Here is a 23,836-nt window from a genome sequence, read left to right as displayed (position 1 = left end):
GCATTCGAACACAAAAATATTTTTTTGCCAACTATAATGTTAGTTGCTACACAAAGAATTAAGTACATTCTGACAAAAATTATGACAACACTTTACCCATACTGGTACACAAACACAATTATACTTAGCCATGACTCTGCCTTTACTAATTAGATAGGCATGAAATGTTAATGATAGCCTTGTTAAAATAGGTTTAGCGCATACTATACATGTTTGAAATATTAAAAGCTGCGGCTGTACAGTGAGTTTATGAGAACTTGTATATCATAGTACAGGTGGTGCAAATGTCACATGAAATAACATACTAGGGAGTAATTAAATGGGTGCAAAAAGAAGACTAAGACCTAGTTTAGAAATATCTGCAAACGTAACATTTAAAGGAGATATTCTTGGATGTTCTTTTTTTCTGTGTTCTTCTTAAAAACATGCCAGCCACAAAATTTCCTGAAATAATGAGATTTTATTCATATTTATCTCCAGAGGGATCATGGATTCTCAAAACCTGTAGCATAAGTTCAACTATGGAAACATGTTACATGTTCCACACATTTTTGGGATGGACATGTAACATTTTCTCGCTCCTGAAGCTCTCCCTCCGATCCCCACCCTCCCTGTAACAGTGGGCCGGGGATCTTCTCCCCACACCCTCTGTCACAATTTGAAAAAGAAAGCAGCCATGCAGGGCCCCTCTCAGGCAGCCTCATCATTCATTCACAGAGTTCTATAAATGAATGCCTACAAGTACTGCTGGCCTTTGCGGGTGACAGATTGTAGTTCTAAATGAACTGAGGGCACTAGTGGGCAATCTCATTGTCCTTTGAGCTTCCTGGACTGAAGTGTGTCCATGTCAGAGGTATGGGCACACAGCTACACTTACAGTCTGAGAGTGCTTGACATTGCAGCCACAATTTGCTGATCGTGGGTGCAAAGATTTACAGGCTTCTAAGGAAAAAATAGTAAATGCACATTTTTTTACCTGAAAAAAATGTGCATTTTTAATTTTCCCTTTAAGGTGAACGTATCCTTTAAGGTGCTATATTCAACAAATATTAACCATAGTTTCAGTGGTCTGCCTCTCACTGCTCCTTGCACCTTCCAACTTTCATGTGAGGACACACATTTGGAGTCAAATCAGTTCAGGAGCTGATAGAGATGGGTCACAGCACAACCACAAAAGTTTTAACTACTTGCCGGGAGCACCCACGGTTTTGAGGATCCAAGAGCACTTACTAGATAAGGATAGAAACCAGCATCTTGATGTTCCTGCTTTAGATATCTGGGACAATGTAGATGGTAACATGAGTTCTCAGATCTATTTTAATGTACAGCTCTGTTCTAAAACTGATATTTATTTTTAAGATTCCTACCAGTGAGTTGAGTATTGGTTTCTTAAAACTTTTGGAGACCCCCCAACTCTATATTTTATGTAGTGGTCTATGTATCTTTCCCATCCAAAAGGCCATAACAAATGTTATGCTAAATTACCCCTTATTCTTTCTTTTACATTATGGAGAATCAAATATAGGAAAATTACATAGTCAGTTGGATTTCTTCTTTCTATGGATAAAACTGGGAATTCTGCAGCTGATATCTAGCTTATGGTGTCCACAATCATTATAGGAAACTAGCTTGCAATTTAACTTGTCAAAAAACAATCAAAACCAAGTTGCCAAAAGTTAGGGACAAGAATGTGGGCCAATAATCTTGTACAGTTCTAGTCACTGACAATAGAGTACACTACTGAACCGACAAATAACTTTAAAGATGTGGGAGATACCAGCATTCTTTTGACAAACTAGATGTTTTCAGGTGTTTAAAGGTTAAGTTTCAGGATAAGGTTAAGTTTTCAGGTTAGGTTTAATGTTAAGACTGTATTTTAGGGTTTGGTTGGGAAGAAAGTTAAATTAGAAGTGCAGAAAAAATTGGATCTTCACATTTTTACTTTTTGAAATAGTGGAAAATTGTTAGAATTCTGTAAGGGTTCTCCTACTCCCTCTGTCCATGACAAAACGTGAGTGGAAGTTTTCTCAGAATAAGGGAGTTTTTTTTTCACCTTCTGTTCCAATGCCATGACAGAAAGTGGGGATGAATCTTTCCAATGGGGACACAGACATCAATAAAAACTTGACAGGAGTTATACTTTTCCCACTATACCCCAAACCAAATTATAAAGTTTTGTCTGGTATTAAATTGTAAATGTTTATGGCATGTGTAGTATCAGGTGTGCCTGTTGCTTTCAGTGCTAAAAATCTCAACTCACTGGTCTTCACTCTGATTGGGGGCAATGAAGACAGAAAGACAAGTGGAATGAGGCCCACCTCTGCTCTGCATCTATGAGCTACAACTTAAAAAGGTGCCTTCATTAGCTCCAGGAAGAAACACTCTAGACATGATCTACAAAGTGCATCAAAGTTAAAACACAAGACAAAAAAAGATTTTATATATATATATATATATATATATATATATATATATATATAGTGCAAAAATATGGAAGTGAAAGTTATAGAGAAGATGACAAAAACTTGAGATGAAGCATGGAATGATCTGCATGGCAAGAGTTTTGGGTGAGTCTGTTCCCGTACAATGAAAGTGATCTAACTAGTTATATATGCATACTATACAGGAGCTCTTAATGTTGTAATCTGATTGACCTCACCCTTATGGTATTATACAAGCTGTAAATGGTACCACATTCTTCATTCAATTTAGGAATGTGAATCAATTATCTCTGCATAAGTCACAGGAAAGATTTACATTAATTAGAATTACCAGTGAAATTATATTTCACCACACAGTTTTCCACATGTAAATGAATGGGTGGATTTAAAAGAAAATGTATAGAAAGCATCTTAGAGAGAATGAGTCAGATGCTAAAGATAGACCAAACCTTACTAAGGCTTTTGAGTCACCTTGTTTAGTTGCACCTTGTGCATCAAGGAAGAATATTTCTATCCTGAAAGATATCATCAAGTTTATAATTACGGGACAATATTAGGAAAAGTGTGAAAGCCTTTATTAGTCATAATAATTCAGTTTCACTATAAATACTTTATGGCATGGATAGTTATTCATACTTGTTCAGTGTATTAAAATAAATACCTGACACACGCAGTTGTCATCTTTAAATATTTTATGGACATCAAGGTAGGCATTAGGTTCAAGTTTATTGAAGCAATAAGCATTTAAGAAACAATCTATTTTGGTGTATCTAAACCCCCAAAAATTATTGTGCCCTCTACCCATGCAAAAAAATACACCTTTATGTGTCCATTAAAATTATTAGACATTACAGATATTTTTATCTTTTCTCATCATCATGTTTTTCTTAAAAATATCATAATAGTATTTTAGTCTGAAGTATGCAAGAATTTGTTCTACAGAATGATGGCACGTAGCTGTTTAAAGTTCTCAGGACATAATGGTCACTTGATGTAGCTGGTCTGCTGGGGCCTTTGTAGGGGGGAGGCAGTGGTGATGGTGCATGCAGCTGCAGGATCCCTGTCCTTCTTGGTGCCTGGCTGCATCTCACAAGCTCTATTGAAGATCGGCTGAACTATCATTTTGGGTAAGCCCCTAGTGATGCTGCTGTAGGGGGGCTGTTACGTTTGTGGTGGGTGGTGCTCTAGATGAATTGAGGGCCACGTGTAAGGGGTCTTTTTTAGCCCGTAATAACACAGATGGGCTTTGATAGGCTCTTGAGTAATCCTGCTAATGGAAGAATAGTGGGGGGCTGCTACACATGGCAAGTGAGCTTAATAACCATATTTTCACTATCTGTAGAGCTGTTATGAGACTAGGGGGCCCCATGATAATAGGGGGTCCCATTCAAAACACGATGCATATGTGCTCTTGTTTAGGGGTATAGATATGTATAATTGGTTTGTCCATTATCCATGATTTTTTAATCCCTTAATGTTTACCCTCCCCTGTATTGTTCATGGGTTGGGTTTCTGAGGCTTTTTTGTGTGGCATCTTCTCAAGAGCTGAGGGCGTTAAATGGTACTAACTGATGTTGCAGTAAGCTGTAAATGATTAAATATATATTGTGTTTATAAATTTTTGTTAATTATATTGCTACTGTAAAAATCTTACTTAAACCTTTTAGAGGATCCTGCGATGTCCCTGATGAATCAGATGTGAACTGCGAAACGTGTCGGCATTTTTCAGTGGAACACAACAATAATCATGCATCTATTTGATTTTATAAAAGTTGATGTGTAATTACATGTTAAAATATTTTTTATACGGTGGTTATGTATTTCTCCACCATTTTATTAAGACATAATAAACATTTTTTTTACAATGGTATTGTGATTTAAGTATGGTGCCTTGAAAGTCCCTTAGTTCTGAAGGTAATTTCCTTTGTTTTTGTAATTTCTAAACCTAAATGTTCATATTCAGTGCCTATCGGCAGACAGGACACTTTTAGCCTACAAGGCAGAAGACCCAGAATAATGCATACAATACAATCTAAATTTTTTACATTCTTTTTTGTTCTAGAGTGGGGCAAAATGCAGTCTCCATTATTTAAGTGTTGTTTTACAGGATCCAATATTCTGAACACTTAAAGTAGTATCCTAAACCAAGTTTGCGCCTGTAGATATATTTGGGTTACCTGTTATGTGGTGCTGATATGTGTTAGGTAGAAATAAATGAATTAAGTCACTGGTTGGGTTTTGGTATAAGCTACAGTAAGCTTAAGGTTTAGGAGGCTGCCACACCGGACTTACTGGGAGGTCATCTGCCATACTTTACTTTTAGAGCAAAGCTGAGCAGGCAAGCATGTGGCAGAGAACTGGCACAGAGAAAAGTGAAGCTTTTTAATACATCTTGTTCTGCTTTGGCAAGCTACACACTGAAAGTGTGACCCCTATAACTGATCCAGTGGTGAGATAGATTAAATTACAGTCTAGTAGCCTGGCAGACAGTGACTCGATCCAAATGGCTTTAGCTTGTGCAGATCTTCACAGATGAACATAAAATAAGTCATGACATCATATTGTGTCTAGCTCCAGCAGAATACAGCACATGTCATGAATGGAGACTAAAGCATGCAGAAGAATAGGGGTGGGACTAACTACATAAATCCCCTAGCTATGAAGTGATGAATGACAAAATTATTTAAAGGCAAACTAACAACAATGCGTGTGTAACATGATACATCTTCAGTCATCAAGGGGCCACTGTGGAGACTAGTTTTTCTGGGCCCCGCTTCAAGTACTGCCAACTTATCCACTGTGGATATCTATCTCTCTCTCTCTCTCTCTCTTTCTCTCTATCTATCTATTTATCCATATACTGTATCTGTCAATGCAAACACAGGCAGATTAATGTACCTGTCTGTATAAGGTACATGAATCTGGCGCAGCCATCAGCACTACCGGTGCAGCGCCAAAATGGAACTCTAAATGGTGTCTATGGCACACCTTTTAAATTGCCTTGTGTGTTTTCTAAATGTGTAGGAAACCCTAAATTCATTGGTTTGATAAGCTAAAAGAATAGAGGGTGTGCACCTACCATAGTAAAAGCTAGCAAATAAGCTGTCTTCACTTTAAAATACCCAATAATGTGATTGGCTATAGAACATAAACATAGGTAGGGACTGCAGTGGTCGTGTGTACTGGGAACACGAATAGCTGTGTGTGACAGCCATTTAGTCCACATCACAAGTCTCCCATGCCATTTTGTCATAAGAAGACATGGCCACAGTGACTTTCCCTTCCTTCCTTCCTTCAGTTAATACAATACACAAACTTTTAGCCAATGCCAGAACCTCCTTATCAGATCCTTAAGGGGACAGATGCAGATCCTCCTCACGCTTATTAGCTTGAATCCACACTTCAGTCTACAAACCCCAATAAAAGTCAGACTCCACAAGCTTGAGTAACCAGAGTTTTAAAAGATATCCAGTCATAAATAGCTCAGCTATGGTAATGGCCAATACACATTCCTGATAGACTGGTTGTAAGCCAGGACTTCAGTATATTTTATAACTCATGAAATAATAATAGCACAGCCAGAACAAGGACATATTTACCTCCCTCAGTTAATTTGTAACCCCTATATTAGAGGATATGGGGAACCACTGGCACCCTGCAGCCCTCCTAGGTAAAGTAGACATCTGAAACTTGCAATATTTACAGTTATATTCGTTCTGAAGCAAATTTTACCCTGGACAATAATATGAATGTTAGCAGTCTGTAAACGGTAAGTATTCAGAGATAATAATTCCTATAGAAAACTGTATTTGGGACCTGGTCATAAATGTAGTGACATCCCAGCAACTACCCCTTGGACCAGATGATTGGTCAGATGGTCTCTGTTAACATCCCCCTTGATGTGAAGAAAAGTGGAATGCAACCACATTTTGAGAGCTCTCGTTTAACATCAAACCAAGCAACATCTAACTGGACTTGAGAGAGCCACTGTACCATCTTTTGCTTGTCCATTGGACTCTGCTGAAACCAGGACATTGTTAGTTATTCTTACCCTCCACTTTTTTTGTATTGTTTTCTCCTTGTTACTTTGTAATATCTTTAATTTTTTTTTTTGTAATATTTTATTTGCACCGTATTTACCTTTTCATTATTAAATTATATTTTAAGTGCTAAAATAGACTCTAAGGCTCTAATGGAAACTATAAAAATCCCTGTATCGTGAACACTACTGTATGTGATAAATCTCTGAATATACTTGTCTGTGGTGACAGTGTATGTACAAATGTGTATTTTAAAATAAGTATTATTGATAGTCTTGTGGAAGTTTCCAACTCTTCTGTAAAACTGGATTTTTGCTAGCACATTACTGAACAGATTTACTCATTATCATGCCCTCCGTTAGTGCTGATAGGCCAGCACTCCTACTCATCACTCCCACCACTGCTGCCATCTTCTCCTGGACCTGAGGTCTTACCTCTTAAGCTGTTGGTCAGCCACTAATAATGTAACTCCTGTGAATGCCCTGAATTGATGTTCTCCATTCTCTACATCTTACAAATATCCAGAATAGGCCAGGAGAGCACACTGTGTAAGTGCTGTAGGCTGTGTACACCATGAAAAATATGATAGCACGCAGGTAAAGCAAATTTTAGGCAGAAGAGATTACTCTTTCACTAAAGAACGCTACTTGGCATAATTTTCTTTCTTTAGGTTTTGTAATACTTTAAGCTTTTTGTCAAATTTGATTGCGCTTGAAAGAACTTGTTTCATGTGCCAATGGCCGATTCCTGCATAATAGGCACTTGCACATGAAAATAAAGGTAATATATATTATGAGCATTAAACTCCACTTAAATGTCATGCTAAGATTAATTGCAGGATCCATTCTACAGTCACAACTTATGGGTGGATTTGAAATGTGTCAAAAGTTTGAATATAAAACAGAGTTATGAAAATTATCTCTAATCCTGTTTCCTGGGTATGTTTTTTAAATTCACAATAGCTATATGCAAGTGGGTGTCTGAACAGAACACAATGAGGGACATTTACAAGTATTCTATTGAAACTGATAGAAACTCTCAATTAAAAGAGGGCAGGACTGTATATGAAGTGTTCAGGTGTTTCTCCCACAGCTAAGCAACCTAAGAAACAATCAGCTTAGGCATGAGTCTACCTGCACAAAAGGTTTGAATCTTTTCAAATCCTTGGGTGTCATAAAAAAAGGGGCATCACAATTTCTTAACTGTTAGACCACTGCAGGACAAAATTCCAAACTGCTAATACACTATGCAGTCAATAATACTACTGCCACCATGAATCACTACAAAAAGCATACTTTTTAATGTAAATTAGTTAATAAGCAGCATACCAGAAGCCCAATGTAACCAACTGGAGCAATCTACAAGCCAATGAAAAAAAAGAAAAAGAGTTAGACTAAATTAAAAAAGTAAAAAGCAAAAATAAAATACCCTCACCAACAACACCTCCCAAATAATTTTGGTTCTATAAAATAAAAGGGTGAAAAAATATTATTAATTAAACCCCAAAACAGTAGAATGTTGAATAGTAGCCGAAGCAGCAAAGTAAAAGAGTACTGTATCGTGGTCAATGTATATATTTAAAATTAGTGAAAAAAAAGGTATATAAAACAACACGTGTTGTTGTATATACATTTTTTTTCTTACTATAATTAGGTGAAATTGTCACATTTATGGTCAGCGCCCTTTTTTCACTCATTTTATGCATATTTAAAGTGTTTTTTTCCACTTAACGGGGCAACTGTCTTGATTTTAAGTTTGTGGTTTCTTCACTTCTAACTCGATGTACTCTCATCGGCCACTTTATTAGGCACACCTGTTTAATTGCATAGTAACACAAATTGCTAATCAGCCAATCACATGACAGCAACTTAATGCATTTAGGCATGTAGATGTGGTGAAGACAACTTGTTGAAGTTCAAACTGAGCATCAGAATGGGGAAAAAAGAGAATCTAAGTGACTTTGAACATGGCATGGTTGTTGGTGCCAGACGGGCTGGTCTGAGTATTTCAAAAACTGCTGATCTACTGGGATTTTAACTTACAACCATTGCTAGGGTTATGTGGACAAATATGCCTTGTTGATGTCAGAGGTCAATGGGCAGACTTGTTTGAGATGATAGGAAGGCAACAGTAAATCATGTCAATATAGACCAAATTCTCTGAGGAATTTTTCCAACACCTTGTTGAATCTATGCCATGAAGAATTAAGGCAATTCTGAAGGCAAAAAGAGGTCCAATCCAGTACTAGCAAGGTGTACCTAATAAAGTAGAAGGTGAGTGTATATATTTATATCACACCACAGCGTGTACTGAAACAATAGGATGTACCCTCCCATTGTAACCTACCTTAGCGTAGTCAATTAACATAGTCCCCATAAATGTCCTCTTTTCATTAGTGCTCCTGTGCTCAACTATACATAGCTACCAATCAGGAATGAGTCTCCCATATTATACCATTTCATAGAGTCCTGTTCCATGAGTAATGTAATGTCAATTTCTTCTTAAACTGGCCATAACTGATCAAAATTGGGCTGGTTTAGCAGGGACTGGCCAAATTTCGGTCAGTGTGTGGCAGTCCCCTCGCAACAGAAGTTGATTGATCAACGTCTGTTGAACAAACAAGTTGGAAAACTATTCTCGATCAATGGCTACTGATCAGTGTATTCTGATAGGAGCAGGTGTCAGAATACAGTGTCCTGGTGGTAAGATTCCTCAATTCACCTTGTTCATGTAGCTGGAGGGCTGAACAAAAAACACACGTTTGCTTTTGACTCTCAATGTAATCTTTCCTGTTTTGTTTCTTGAACTATGTTTGTTTTGTACAATATTTTCCTGTATCTTATGAAAATGTAATAAAATCAGCTTGAACTAAATTGTGCACTGAACACAATATGGAGGACTTACTTATCTGATGGTATATCTTGTGGATGTTTCTTACATAATATTGTTGTTTAGTTTGTTGTCTTGGCATAATATTTTAAAATTAAAATGGTGTGAATGGAATTTGGGTTGACTGATAAAGAGGCACCAAAACATTTGACCACAATGTCTTGCACATATAAAAACTAGTCTGACCACTGGCACAAATTATTGGCTTTACACTCCAACTACGTACAGAATTCCTGCTGCCTGCTGCTGGAAAGTGGTTACTGTTTTGTTGAATACATGGAGTCAGATCAGGCTCTAGAAGACCCTTGCCTTGTGACCCTTTATAGTCATTTTCCTTCAATAGGACCATCCACTTATAAGATTTTGACCAGCTTGCTTTCTTTAGGGCTCAATTATAGAACCTGTGTCTGCCTTCAGTTTCTGTTATGTATGTTGCCATGGTACACGTTTCTGGGCTTTGTGGCATCACAATTTCAAAGCATTTAGGAAATGCACTGCATTTGTGTCTATTGCTGGCAGGGGCTGCATACTGAATGTCTGGATAGGAAAACACTGCCTTGTTATACAAATGATAAGTGTGATTATTGCACATGACCAACTTTAATTTAAGATCTGTAATTATGGGAAGGAACTATGTTTTATTTCTTCACTTTAGATATTGAAATTTATAAATGTAGCTGGTAAGCATATTGGGTGACCAAGACAACAAGGGACCCAATTACCGAGACTACAAATGGGCCTTATAATACTCCCTCAACTCACTTAAAGATACACTATTGGCCTTGCCAGAAGCTTCATACCTGGTAATTCAATAAGTATTTAACCTTCAGTGGATTAATTTTATCACTTATTTAAGACTCTTACATGGTTTTATTCTAAAATCGCACCTCAACCTTTTTCACTGTGGCCTTTTAAATAATAGTTGTATGTGTAATATCCTCCAGACTTCTCTAAGCCTCCTAGCACTCAATTCTCAGTCAAGCTGCTCCATCAATGACCTGAGTATATCTTACTCCTATTTCATTTCAGAATCCTAGTAAGTGTTTCAGCATTAGCTAATCGTGCGAATGATTTACTGGTGCCTTCAATTTGTCTCTTTTCACCAGTGATCCACATGTCTGACTTTTTCATCTCTTTCCTGTTACAAATATAGCTGTCCACCCCATGAATTGCAAACATATCCTAATAGATCAGTTCATTTAATTGACACAAAGGGCAGATGTACAGCAGAAACCATACAGAATGTTGCAATAAATTGCAGGTTTTCTTTTCATGTACACAAAAGAGGCTTGCCTCAGTGCAATTAAGTACAGCTGGTTACAGAAAGAAAGCATGCGTCTGTGGATGGATCAGACAAGAGGGAACCAACTTGAATTTTCTGGCATTTATCACAGAAAAAGAGATGAAAAGACGTACAATTTTCATTCCAGTTTGCAAGCAAACATTAATAACCTTCATTTCCCCTACGAGGTGGCTAGACAAGTGTGTGAAGTGAAAACTTTTACTATACAAGTTAGATTTTACGCATTCCATCTGACAATCCGCCCCATGGCAAAACTGGCTTGGTGACTTTCTTAATCTCGACTGTAAAACTTTGTAGACATAGTCAACCCACATGCCATCTAATTATCAAATTATACATACTCCACCTCTAATAAACAATGTACTTGCTCCTATTAGTTACCATATTTTTATTTTTAATGACATTATACCAAGAACTATATTGCAGACATTTCTGTCAACTTCTACACTGTTAGTTCTTGGCAGTTCTTGGTGTCTTAAGAGGTTGGATAGCGAGGATGTCACCAGCATACCGAGGATCACCAATATGGGTTAAAAGTTTTAATGAACGATTACATAGTTACAGCAAGGCAATGTTTTGGAGTCTTGCAGGACCTTTCATTTCCAGCACAACTTATATTATATATTCCACAACCAACAATACATTCTGAAGAGCAATGCTGACATTTCTATGAATGGTTTTGATTTGGTCTGGGAGCTTGGTCTGTGTATTTCCATATTTTATGTATGGGAGGATAACAAGTAAGACAGTAGAGACTCGATTGGTTCTAGATTGTTGAAGAATAACTGCACCTTCATCATAGGTCATGATTAAGGCCCCTTTCATATGAGAGGCCTGATCTGGTCCACCTGTCCATTTTTCAGGTGGACCTGGTCAGACCTTCCATTATCCTCTATGGCTACACATGGCTACCTCCAATCCAATCTGACCGGATCGGTTCGGAGCGCACTTGGGTGTATATGGACAGCTGGTCCATTTACATCCAACTGCCCATAGAGCAGAGTGGTCTGTGTCTGCTCTGCATGAGCGGACATGGACCTGTCCTCCGGATGTACCACTCAGCTCAGCAGGGAATTAGCAGACAGATCCCCTGCTGATCAAAACCATGTGCAGTTCATGTGAAAGGGGCCTTTTCATGGTCCATGAGATCCTGGTCTAATAAATAGGTATTGGCACTGGTTTAAACAGGAATTATAAGGTACATAGATTGAGTGGATATTTTTTGTTAATATTGCAGTGTTTACCTCAAAGTACTTTTTGTTATGACTTGCACATTTTTTGTGTTTGCTTTTCCTTAATTTCTTATTGTGCTGAATAAAGATATGGACATTCCCCCAAGAAGATTAGCTAATAAAATAGGATCACCTTACTAAAGCAGGGTATTCTGTTTCTATAAAGTGTAAGTCATTGTAAACAATTTTATCTATTTTTCATTAGAATGGAAAAGAATCAGAACCCCAGCTGGGTTTTTACTGCTAACTGGGGCTTCATTAGAGAATATCATAGCGGATGTTTTTGGCATTGCCAACTCTACTAGAGAAAAGCATTTGATTTTTTTTTTGTTTCTGTTGTTGAGTTTTCCTCCCTTCTTGTCGCATAGGACCCTATCCCCAGAACAGAAAGTGAGAGGAAATCTCTCTAATGTAACCTTGGATAGCAGTTTAAACTTGAAGGGGCTTTTAACTCTTCCTCACTCTATCCAAAAAAAAGAAAATGGTTTTGGATGGACATACACTTTAACATGGTGTATATGATTTAAGTAAACAAAGTTTCACTATTTCACTATTTCTATTTATGTTTTTTTAAGTTTAGTGAGCTTAGGGAACTTTCACTTTTATTATACCTACACAGTCTCTATTCCTTTCAGCCCCAGTGATTCCTCTGCTTAAAGAATAGTTTAAGGTATGGGTATTTTAAACATGCCACATTTTATGTATTAAATGAACATTGCACCATATTGCATTAGCCCGATGCACAAACATTTAGTCTAGTAACCCAAAACTAAGAGGGCTGGTAAAAACGCAGGCCTCACCTTTATACCACTTCATATGCCAAGAAATACCAAGAATGCAGGTGAGTTTTACATAGTGTATGCCTCCACCACCTTCACTATCAACCTGTATTTCTGCTCCTCCAAGAACGAGGGGTGTGTAGCACCAGATACACCTTTAACATTGTCTTTTAGGACCAGGGAGTCCAAGCTGTTTTCTGACATTCTAATCTGTAAGTCAGCCCTTCGACAGAAGGGTTCAATACATTGCTGAAAATATTGCCAACAAACCTCCAAAGTAAAGTCACCTTTTTATAGCTAACAGTAAATCAGTCTAACCATTCAAGCAGAACTAGTTTTCTTTTGGTGAAAGATGCAAGCTACAAGCGTACACGCAGAACTGAAATATCAGGTTTTTAGCAGCTTATATTTTAACTGCCAAAATCACAGCAATAGCTCTCTTTAGTTTTTTACAGTGTTGATCAATGCCCAAAAAGCACATACTTGCTCGTATGCACATTAAATAAAATAAAATAGATTACATATGTGTTTGACAGTGACATACAGTGATTACGATGAGATTACAGTGAGATATATCTAGATTTAGCTGTCAACTCTATAGGTGTAGAAATTCCTTGTCCTTAAGAAGACAAGCTTGTGCCTCTTCAAAACATTGAATAAAAACTTCTTTACTTCACTTCTCACCTTAAAGACCTTTGAGTGCCACTTTATCTTTTGGATTCAGTGTAGAACATGTTATAAGCTCCAAGACCCCCCAAAATCAGCTTTTGTAGAATAAGTGTTCTTTTAACAGTAAGGTATCAATAGAGAAAAATATGAATAAAAGACACTGCCATTTCTCTTGGTAGATGATCTGTGCAGATGTACCATGTTTAAACTAAAACTGTAATAACTCAGTTTTACATGGGCATGTGCCAAGACAACACACATTTGTTCAATCTGAAACCCTAATCTTATTTAATGTCCTACTTGCAGTAATTATCAGAGCTGTTTGATTAAGCATATCAATAGCAGTTGACAAAATAGGTGAACAAAATACACTGTATACATGTATGCTTTTTGAGTGGGGCTGTCCCTTGCTTTAAGTATAAAAACACCATGCTCAAAATTTCCTATTGATATACACTATATTGCCAAAAGTATTGGGACACCTGCCTTTACATGCACTTGAACTCTAATGGCATCTCAGTCTTAGTCCGTAGGGTTTAATATTGAGTTGGCCCACCCTTTGCAGCTATAACAGCTTCAACTCTTCTGGGAAGGATGCTCACAAGATTTAGGAGTGTGTCTATAGGAATGTTTGACCATTCTTCCAGAAGCGCATTTGTGAGGTGAGGCAATAATGAACGAGAAGGCCTGGCTCCCAGTCTCTGCTCTAATTCATCCAAAGGTGTTTATTCGGGTTGGGGTCAGGACTTTGTGCAGGCCAGTCAAGTTCCTCCACCCAAACTCGCTCATCTATGTCTTCATGGACCTTGCTTTTTGCACTGGTGCGCAGTCATTCTGGAACAGGAAGGGGCCATCCCCAAACTGTTCCACAAAATTGGGAGCATGAAATTGTCCAAAATGTCTTTGTATGCTGATGCCTTAAGAGTTCCCTTCGCTGGAACTAAGGGGCCAAGCCCAACCCCTGAAAAACAACCCCACACCATAATCCCCCCTCTACCAAACTTTACATTTGGCACAATGCAGCCAGGCAACTATCGTTCTCCTGGCAACCACCAAACCCAGACACATCCATCAGATTTCCAGACAGAGAAGCGTGGTTCGTCACTCCAGAGAACACGTCTCCACTGCTTTAGATCCAGTGGCGGTGTGCTTTACACCCCTGCATCCAATGCTTTGCATTGCTCTTGTTGATATAAGGCTTGGATGTAGCTGCTCTGCCATGGAAATCTATTCCATGAAGCTCTCTATGCACTGCTGTTGTGCTAATCTGAAGGCCACATGAAGTTTGGAGGTCTTTAGCTATTGACTCTGCAGACAGTTGGTGACTTCTGAGCACTGTGCACTTCAGCATGCGCTGATACTGCTCTGTCATTTTACATGGCCTATCACTTCGTGGATGAGTTGCTGTTGTTCCCAGTTGCTTTTACTTTGTTATAATACCACTAACAGTTGACCATGGAATATTTAGTAACAAGGAAATTTCATGGATGGATTTATTGCACAGGTGGCAACCTATCACGGTACCACGCTTGAATTCACTGAGCTCCTGAGAGCGACCCATTCTTTCACAAATGTTTGTAGAAGCCGTCTGCATGCCTAGGTGCTTGATTTTATACACCTGCGGCCATGCAGGTGATTGGAACACTTGAAGCCAATGATTTGGAGGGGTGTCCCAATACATTTGGCAATATAGTGTATCTTTCGCCTTGTTTTGCTAACTACAGTGTATGCTGCTTTGTGTGACGGATTATAGAATCTGCTCCCTGGTATGCTTTAATCACTCTCTCCTATTTAATTCCATAGTTAGTGAGAAAACAGAAGGCACTAAGAATGTTGCCTCTAAGTCTGTCTTCACACCTGTGGTATTTTCTGTGCTACAGTTGTCATGCAACTTTGCGCAACAAGAGGTATTCCATTAATGTCTATGGGGCCCATTCACACCTATGCAATGTGCTTCCACGTGACTTGGTAAAAGGCACAGGTGCTTCTTTTGGTGCGATATTTGGGTTTTTGGCTCCATAGGCATTAATGGGAGCTCATGAAAACCGCGAGAAAGATGTATCAAAAATGCACGAAAAAGCCTGAAAATCACATGACAATGCAGGCAAAGTGTGAAAGCTACCCTGGCCACTGCGAGTGCAATAAGACTGCATGCTGCCAAAGAGTGCTTTGACAGTTGCATACTACCAGAGAGTGCTTTTCTGTGTTTAACACCCTTCTAGTTAGGTGCTAGGATTTGTATAGTTAGGATAAGTATAGCTGTGTTTCTCTACTTAACAAAGTAACTGTTAGGAAAATTTAATTGGGCTCTGCTTTATAGAGTGCTGTGATGGATTGTTCAGGTCTGCTCATGATGCTCTGGTGCTGCTGAATTTGCCTTGAGTTTTGCCCACCTTCAGGAAGCTATGAGAGCATTCTAGAACCTGAGAGGGAACTAGGCAAATGAGCAGCATGAATATGGATACAGTCCTGGCCAATTGCAGGGGAGAGTGGCTCCATTGTATGCTGGGAGTGGTATTTATGTTCTCTGTGCACATAGGTCTACAATAAAATTCCAAAAACAAACATCTTCTAGACTGGTCATTGAAGACAATGAGTGGAAGTGTGTGTGTACACTGCTGTGGAATAAAATACTTTGTGCCTGGCTGCGGGGTGAGCAAGGGGAGACCTGGGCAAAAATACAAGCGTCTCCTTCACGGGTAGCACTACATGTGCATTACTAGAAACAGTGCATTGACAGCTGCATGTTACCAGTCAAAATAAGGCCCCATGCACACAGGGCATTTATGCCTGGTGTATAGGCTCTGGCATTTACTTGTGGGTGGATGGCACAGTTGCACAGTTCAACCCAGCTGCTGGCAGCTTGTCAAACTCAATGAGAGACTGACAGCTGCTGCAACTGGAAAGGGCTGAAGGGTTCACCTAGCGGTATGAACGTATGTATGTATGTACCCAGCAATGAATACCCAGAGCACAAAGAGACTGCATTATGGGCTACATCCCTGGCATATACTATCCCAAACAATCGTACCACTAGGTGTATCATCCAGCAGCTGTCAGCCTCCCGGAGTTTGACAGGCTGCCAGTACCTGTGCCCTCAGCCCACAGCTAAACACCAAAGTCCCATGCAGTGGGGCTAAATGCCCAGTGTGCATGGGTTCTAAAAGCAGCATATTGCTATGCAGAGCACCATGAAAGCTGCATATTACTATAAAGAGCAGTATATGTTACCAGAGAGTGCACCATGCAATTTCAGTGTTACAAGAGATGAGGCTTGATTCCCAGGGGTAGGAGTCTATACATTTCTCATTAAAATAATTAAAACATATATTTATATATATATATATATATATATTTATACACACATATATATATATATATATATATATATATTTATACACACATATATATATATATATATATATATATATATATAAATATATCTCCTTATCCGGATCTGTTAGCTTTGTAAATTGAGCCCATAGTGTCAGAACTGCACATTATTATTATTATTATACAGTATTTATATAGCACTAAAAGGATTGCTCAGCGCTGTACATTATAATGGGGGACAGTACATGAGACAATACAGTAACAAAACAGAACACGAGGGATTCAAGGGCCCTGCTCTTTCGAGCTTACAATCTAGGAGGGAGGGGATAGTGGTACAGGAGGAAGTGGCTGTGGGGGATGGAGTGGTGGGAGGAGTGGAGGAGATCGACTGTTAGGTGAGGGCGGGGTAGGCTTCCCTGAAGAGATGGGTTTTCAGAGTGCGCCTAAAGGTGAGGAGGGTAGGTGACAGTCTGATGGATTGGGGTAGTGAGTTCCAGAGGATGGGGGAAGTCCTGGAGAAGTCCTGCAGTCGGGCGTGGGAGGTGGAGACCAGGGAGCTAGAAAGTAGGAGGTCTTGTGAGGAGCGAAGATTATGGGTAGGGTGGTATTTGGGTATCAGGTCGGTAAGGTAGTTTGGGGCGGCATTATGAATGGCTTTGTATGTCTGTGTTAGTAGTTTGAATTGAATGTGTTGGGCAATCGGGAGCCAGTGGAGGGAATGACAGAGGGGGGTGACAGAAGTGGAGCGGTTGGTAAGGTGCATGAGTCTGGCACATGTCATATGCCAGGGTGGGCAGAGGTTTAGCCTAGTGGTATAAACTTGCCACTGCTAGATAAGGTAATATCATTCTGAAAGTCAGTGTGGAGATGTCCAGAGAAGCTCATAGAGCAGTATTAAAGCCCAAACAAAAACTCTAATGTATTGCAACTTACCATCATTACATAGGGGTGGTTGCATCAGTTTTCTTTTTTAGGCTTTTTGCCCTCTGTTTTGACCTTGTGATCTGGCCAGTAACACACCTCCTGTATTAGAGTACCCTCACTTTGAATGAATGAGCACAGGGAGAAGATTTGAACAGCAGCATTATCAGTCTGGGGGAAAAGGAGTGTTAGATATATTAGTAGATTTAAACACACTAGCAGATTGAAGCCAAACTCCACCTAACATGGTATAAGCAGTTAAAGCAACAGTTTTTTTTTATGAGATAAAAATTTTCTATAAATAAAATCTGATAATTTTAAGCTCCCCTGCCAGTGTTAAAGGATAAGTGTGGAATTGAAAAAGCCCAAACATTCATACTCAATTATATGGCTAGAGCATGTAACCCGCTGTCTGTAAGCCCAAGAACCAAGTGATCACGTCACTGATTGTTCAGTTCTTGGTCTTCACTGAGCAGAGAGCGATGACTGTCGGTCATTGATCACTGCTCTTTCCCTCCAGTGCTCATTGGATTGCTGGGCTGTGAAGGGGGTGGGAAAGTCTGGCTCAGACTTTCAATGGCACACTAAAGTATGGATCCTTGCAGAACCTGAACTGGCTCTGTGACGTCAGTTGATAGCAGGCTTTAGCGTGATGAGAGGAGTGTGGGTCAGAGGAGTGCAGAAATAAGTGTACTCCTGTAACCCAGAAAAGAAATATGGTCAAAAGAGCTTTGGCCATACTACTCCTTTAAATAGTTTTTCTTATCTCTGCAACTGGTAGACAGCTTGTTCTTTTGAAAATCAACACACTTACTGGCTGGATCACCAGATAAAAATAGAAGAGAGAAAAGCCTAAAAGGCAAATTAATGCAGCCATCAAAGGAATTGGTAAGCTGCAATATAATAAATGGTTGCTCTTGGGTTTTATACTACTTTAAGAAGCCTTTTGGTGACTGCAGAATAAGGCATATACTATGTATACTATAGGTACAGTATATATACAAAATTGTATAGCTAATAGCAACATGAATAGAAATAATATACAAAAATGCAATATGTTGAATGAGTAAATCATGCATTCCTTCGATGTCAAGCAACTACAAAATAGAGTTTCCATGTATTTTGGATGATAGGCAACCCTTTGCTCTCATTTAACTCTACAGAACTTCTGCTTTCCATTGGCATAAGATGAGATGAATAACAATCAGCATAAGACACTCTTCCCTCTAAACTAAGCCACATGGAAAAAGTAACAAAAAAGTATCAGCAAATTCTAAATGCAGATCTTTAAGGTGACTTCCCTTTAACCATTTCATATCTAACTGTTGGGTTTAGAAGTTATATAGTTGTTGTATGATGTTTTTAAAACAATACATTTTATATAACAATATCAACTTTACACATGCTGTTTATAATATTGAGTTATATGTATATGCTAGCTTTTAGATTTAGAATTATGCATAATGGTCAACAATCACTATCTAGCACCTGACTAGAAAATGCCCATTGGGTAAAGGCATGCATGTAATAAACTGACCTTACTGTACACTAGCAAGGTGTCATTAAGACTGCTCTTGCCATGTTCACATCTATCAATGTCTACTTTTCTCCATTTTTAATTGTGTTTTTTAACGTGCACCGTAGCGTGTTTACATGTGTTTTCCTTTTTCTATTGGGAATAACAGCACATGATAATGCACAGAAAAATTGTGTAATTTTTCAAACTGCAGCTTAACCCACTGCACCCCAAAGATCTGAACAGCTCAATGAATAACATTGCTTCTTATGACACATCCATTGTTTTGCCTTATAACACATGCATTATAATGCAAACTTGTGAACAAAGGCCTAACTGTTTGCACTAGAGATCCTATTTAACTGCTTAAGGACCGCCCTATGGCAGATATGGCATGCCGGGTGTTGGAGATAGGAAGGCTCACATGGTATCCTTGGTTTGTACACAGAGCATTCGAGGAGCGGCGCCGAGACTTGCCAGAAACATGTCTGGAGACAAGATGATTTTCGACCCTACAATGACCAAGAAGAAAAAGAAGAAGAAGAAGCCCTTTATGTTGGATGAAGAGGGAGAACAGCAGGTGGAGGAGACCCAGATTCCTGAAACGAAAAAGGCGGAATCAGGACCAGTGGAGGACAAGGATGTGGATGCAGACGATGAGTCATTTTAGAAGAAAGATGCTCCTGATGATCTAGATGACTTGAACTTTTTGAATCAGAAGAAGCAAAAGACGAAAAAGTTTGACCTGGATGAAGCAGAAGAAGGCATTAAGAATCTGAAGATTGAGGATGATGTGCAGGAGGCCTCAAAATCCCAGGAGGATGACCTGGACTTAATGCTGACAAAAAAGAAGAAAAAGAAAAATGTGAAGTTCCCTGAGGATGATGAGTTTAATGATAAAGATGAAGCCTTTGAAGAAGACGACAGTAAAAATGATGATGGAATCTCTTTTAGCTCTTCACTTGGACCTGCATGGGCTGGCTCAGAAAGAGATGTAACTATATATTACTACAAGGTGGCACCTGTGCGCAAGATCACGTATATATACTGTATGCCATTCTGCATTCCCGGGTAGGGGGCGAACCTGAGCCGCGCGAGCGCCCTACCCATGCCACCATTCGCGGATACAGACGTCAATCACTGGGTCATGGCCGGTAATTACCCGCCGACTCCCGGCGAATATCGAGCATCTCCTATGTGGTGGAAGATTGTTTTGTTAACAATCTTCCTCCTTGTCAGCTCAAGCACACTGCTTGGGATGGCTGTGCACAGTACAGCCATCCCGATCAGTGTGCTTACAGTGAAGAACACCCCCCCGCCCCCTAGTAAACCACTCCCAGCACACAGTTAACCCTTTGATTGCCCCTCATGTTAACCCCTTCCTGCCCAGTGTCATTAGTACAGTGTCAGTGCCTTTTTTTTAGCACTGATCACTGTATTGGTGTCACTGGGGTGTCAGTGACACCAAGTTAGTTCCCCCCCAGTGTCAGAATGTCTACCACAGTCCCGCTAAAAGTTGTTGATCACCGCCATTACTAGTAGAAAAAAAAATCTCAGTATCTATACTGCCATTTGTAAATGCTATAACTTTCACGTAAATCAATTAATTTACACGTATTGGGATTTTTTTTAGCAAAATCATGTAGCAGAATATATTTTGGCCTAAATTTGGCCTAAATTTATGATGAAATTAGATTTTTAAATTTTTTTTTACTGGACATGTTTAATAGTAAAAAGTCCACAAATAAAAAACACACATGCGATCAAATACCACTGAAAGAAAGCTCAGTTTGTGGGAGAAAAGGACATAAATTTCATTTGGGTGCAGCGTTGCATGACTGTGCAATTATCAGTTAAAGTAACGCAGTGCCGTAACGCAAAAAATGGCCTGGTCAGGAAGGGCGGTAAATCTTCAGGACGACAAGTGGCTAATCACTCAAAGTGATCCTCCTCACGCCGAATGTATGCAAATATGCGGCCTCTCTGCGGCTGGACCTTGACGCCGAGCGGCTGCATATTTGTGTACTGTTTGTAAACAAACTTTTGCTTAAAGCGCGTGCCCAGCACATTTGTCGGCGTCCCACGGAAAGGTCCTGATCTCTTCTTGCGATCAGGACCTTTCCGATTATGTGACCGCCGATCATGCCGATCACATGACCCTAAACCCCGCCCCACCTCCCGGCGTCAGAAACCCCTTAAAGTGCTGGGAGGCACCGGCGTGAAGGGGTTAATATACAGTACATACAGTATATGAGCTAAAATTTAAATATCTATAATAAGTGCAGAAACAAGACACCTTTTGGACAATGACAACTAAATATAAATCGTTATATGCAGTTTAAGTAATGTTTACAAATGCAACCATAGCCATTATTATCATAATCTGAAAACCAAAATTAATGACCGTAGTATAACCAAAATGCTCATAGAATTAATATACCTTAGACTTGCAAAACATTCATTATAATTACTGTTTAAACACCACTGTGCCCACGGAGGATTTGTTCAGAAATACCAAAGCACTAATTTCTGTCACTGTGGTAAAAGCAACTAATCTTTTAAAATCCTTTTGTCAGTAGAAACCAAAATCACAGTAATTAGTACAATTGTAAATGTACTAGTCTTTGTTTTAACTATGGTAATAATGATAGTTGTGGCATGTTTGAAACTTTAAATTCAGATTATAATATAAAATACGTCCTCTTGTTTCAGGAAGTTAAGTTTGCCAATAATAAAAGACACAACTGAACTAATCCTTTCCTGTTTGCCTAGAATCCAAAAGAAAAACCTACCAGTTCATGGAGACATAAAGGGGTTGATTTACTAAAACTGGAGAGTGCACAATCTGGTACAGCTCCGCATAGGAAGCAATCAGCTTCCAGGTTTTATTATAAAAGTTTATTTGAACAAAATGAAGTTAGAAGCCGATTGGCTACCATGCACAGTTGCACCAGATTTTGCACTCTCAAGTAGTAAATCAACCCCAAACTGTTGGATTTTTGTAGTCTCAACGTATATAGTCAATAAATCTGATTCCTACATTCATTTTTTCCTTGGAGTTTCTAAAGGGTGGTTTATGTATGTATCTTCCATGATTGATAAGTGCTATAATAAATGCTACAGTGGATGAAATTGTTATTCCTTTGACTTTATTTTTGTAACTATAAAACAGATTACTGTACATTTCAAAAGGTAAAGTTCTTCAAGACTGAAAGGGTAAGTAAAACTGTAAAGCTAGGTTCACACTGCTGCGATACAATTTTGATCCAATTTTCAGTGATATTATGTAGTGCTACATGGATGCAACTTTAATAAGACTTGTATATTCTATGGTGCTAAAAATTACATGGGAATCGCACAAAACTGCTCCCTGCTGAGTCACATTGATGTGAACGGGCTCCAATGAAAATATCATTTCCATTTTCATGTGAATTTGCACGACTCAAGTCACCTTTGAAATCGCACTAGTGTGAACCAGGCCTAACTAAAAACTGTATTCAGTGCTTTTCTCTCTGTTATATATACCATTGAAAGTGTTTTGTTGTATTTGTTTGATAAGTGCAAAAAAATACCTGTTGATCCTGTTAGAGATCTCAACCTGATAACTTTCTGTTCTATCTGCCTGTGCAGACTGTTATCAGTTACATTGTTCCTGGCTCTCTCTCAGGACTAATGAACCCTGCTCCTCTATATTATGGAGGAGAGAAGATGGATAAGGTCCTGTAGTCGTATTTTGTTTCTGGGGCGAGGGAACATTGGCATCCTAGGACAAGAAGGGTGTTACTTGGCAGACTTGCCAGGTGAAAATAAAACCAGAAAAAAAAGAAAATGAAAAAAAAAACGAATGCAGTTACATGTGTGAAGATTGATAAGTTGCAATATATTACATTTTGGTTTTGAGTTTAGATGTTCTTTAACATGCTTCCATAAACCAATATGAATTTACAGTATGTATGCTTTTGCTACTGCTGCTGTATCATTCAACTTCAATCATCAGGTACCACTAACTAGGCAGGAGGATAGTTAAAGCGGAGTTCCACCTGAAAAAAAAAAAAAGTCAGCAGCTTCAAAAACTGTAGCGGCTGACTTTTAAAATACAGACATTTACCTGTCCTTCGGTCCAGCGGTGTACTCACCATGGCTGGTTTCACCGGCCGTCTTCTCTCCCTGGCGCCGGCATCTTCAGTGTGGGCCCCCCGGGCTGTGACAGCTTGTGGCTGACATGATAATTCATTCTTAGATTGTAAGCTCCAAGGATCAGGGCCCTCCTAACCCTCTTGTATTGAACTGTATTGTTGCTGTATTGTTTCCCATTTTATTGTAAAGCGCTGAGCAAATTGTTGGCTCTATATAAATCCTGTATAATAATTCATATATGTTTGTGTGACCCAAGTGTGTTTTTAGTTCAGGTCGGAACACACAAATTGACCCCTTATACAGTATGTTGGCTGAGGTACACAATATATCACTTTTCACAATTGTACTTTACCAACAATACTAAAGTTGAACTAAAAGCAAAAGTATTTTTTTATATTTTTGATAGAGTAAGGGGGGGGGGGTGTTATAACCCCTGTCAATTTTTTGCCATCCGTGTCCCATTTTAGAGATTTCCTTTCCTCTCCCATAGACAGGAAGTGAGGAAATCCCTGGTTGTCACCAGAACTAGTGTCCCCATTGGAACATTTCTACTCTATATTGTTCTGAGGACAATCC

General features: G+C 39.0%; 1 pseudogene; it reads left to right on the top strand.

Moving 5' to 3' along the window:
- The first annotated feature begins 19,574 nt into the window (after window positions 1-19,574).
- Window positions 19,575-20,198, top strand: LOC149470336 (eukaryotic translation initiation factor 2 subunit 2 pseudogene; annotated as a pseudogene).
- Window positions 20,199-23,836: the final 3,638 nt, after the last annotated feature.

This window comes from Staurois parvus, unplaced genomic scaffold (genome assembly GCF_062004578.1).
Source record: "Staurois parvus isolate SC_StPar_1 unplaced genomic scaffold, SC_StPar_1.0 ptg000048l, whole genome shotgun sequence".
Classification (NCBI taxonomy): domain Eukaryota; kingdom Metazoa; phylum Chordata; class Amphibia; order Anura; family Ranidae; genus Staurois; species Staurois parvus.
The sequence above is the reverse complement of the archived record's forward strand: the minus strand, read 5'-3'. Positions and strand labels throughout refer to the sequence as shown.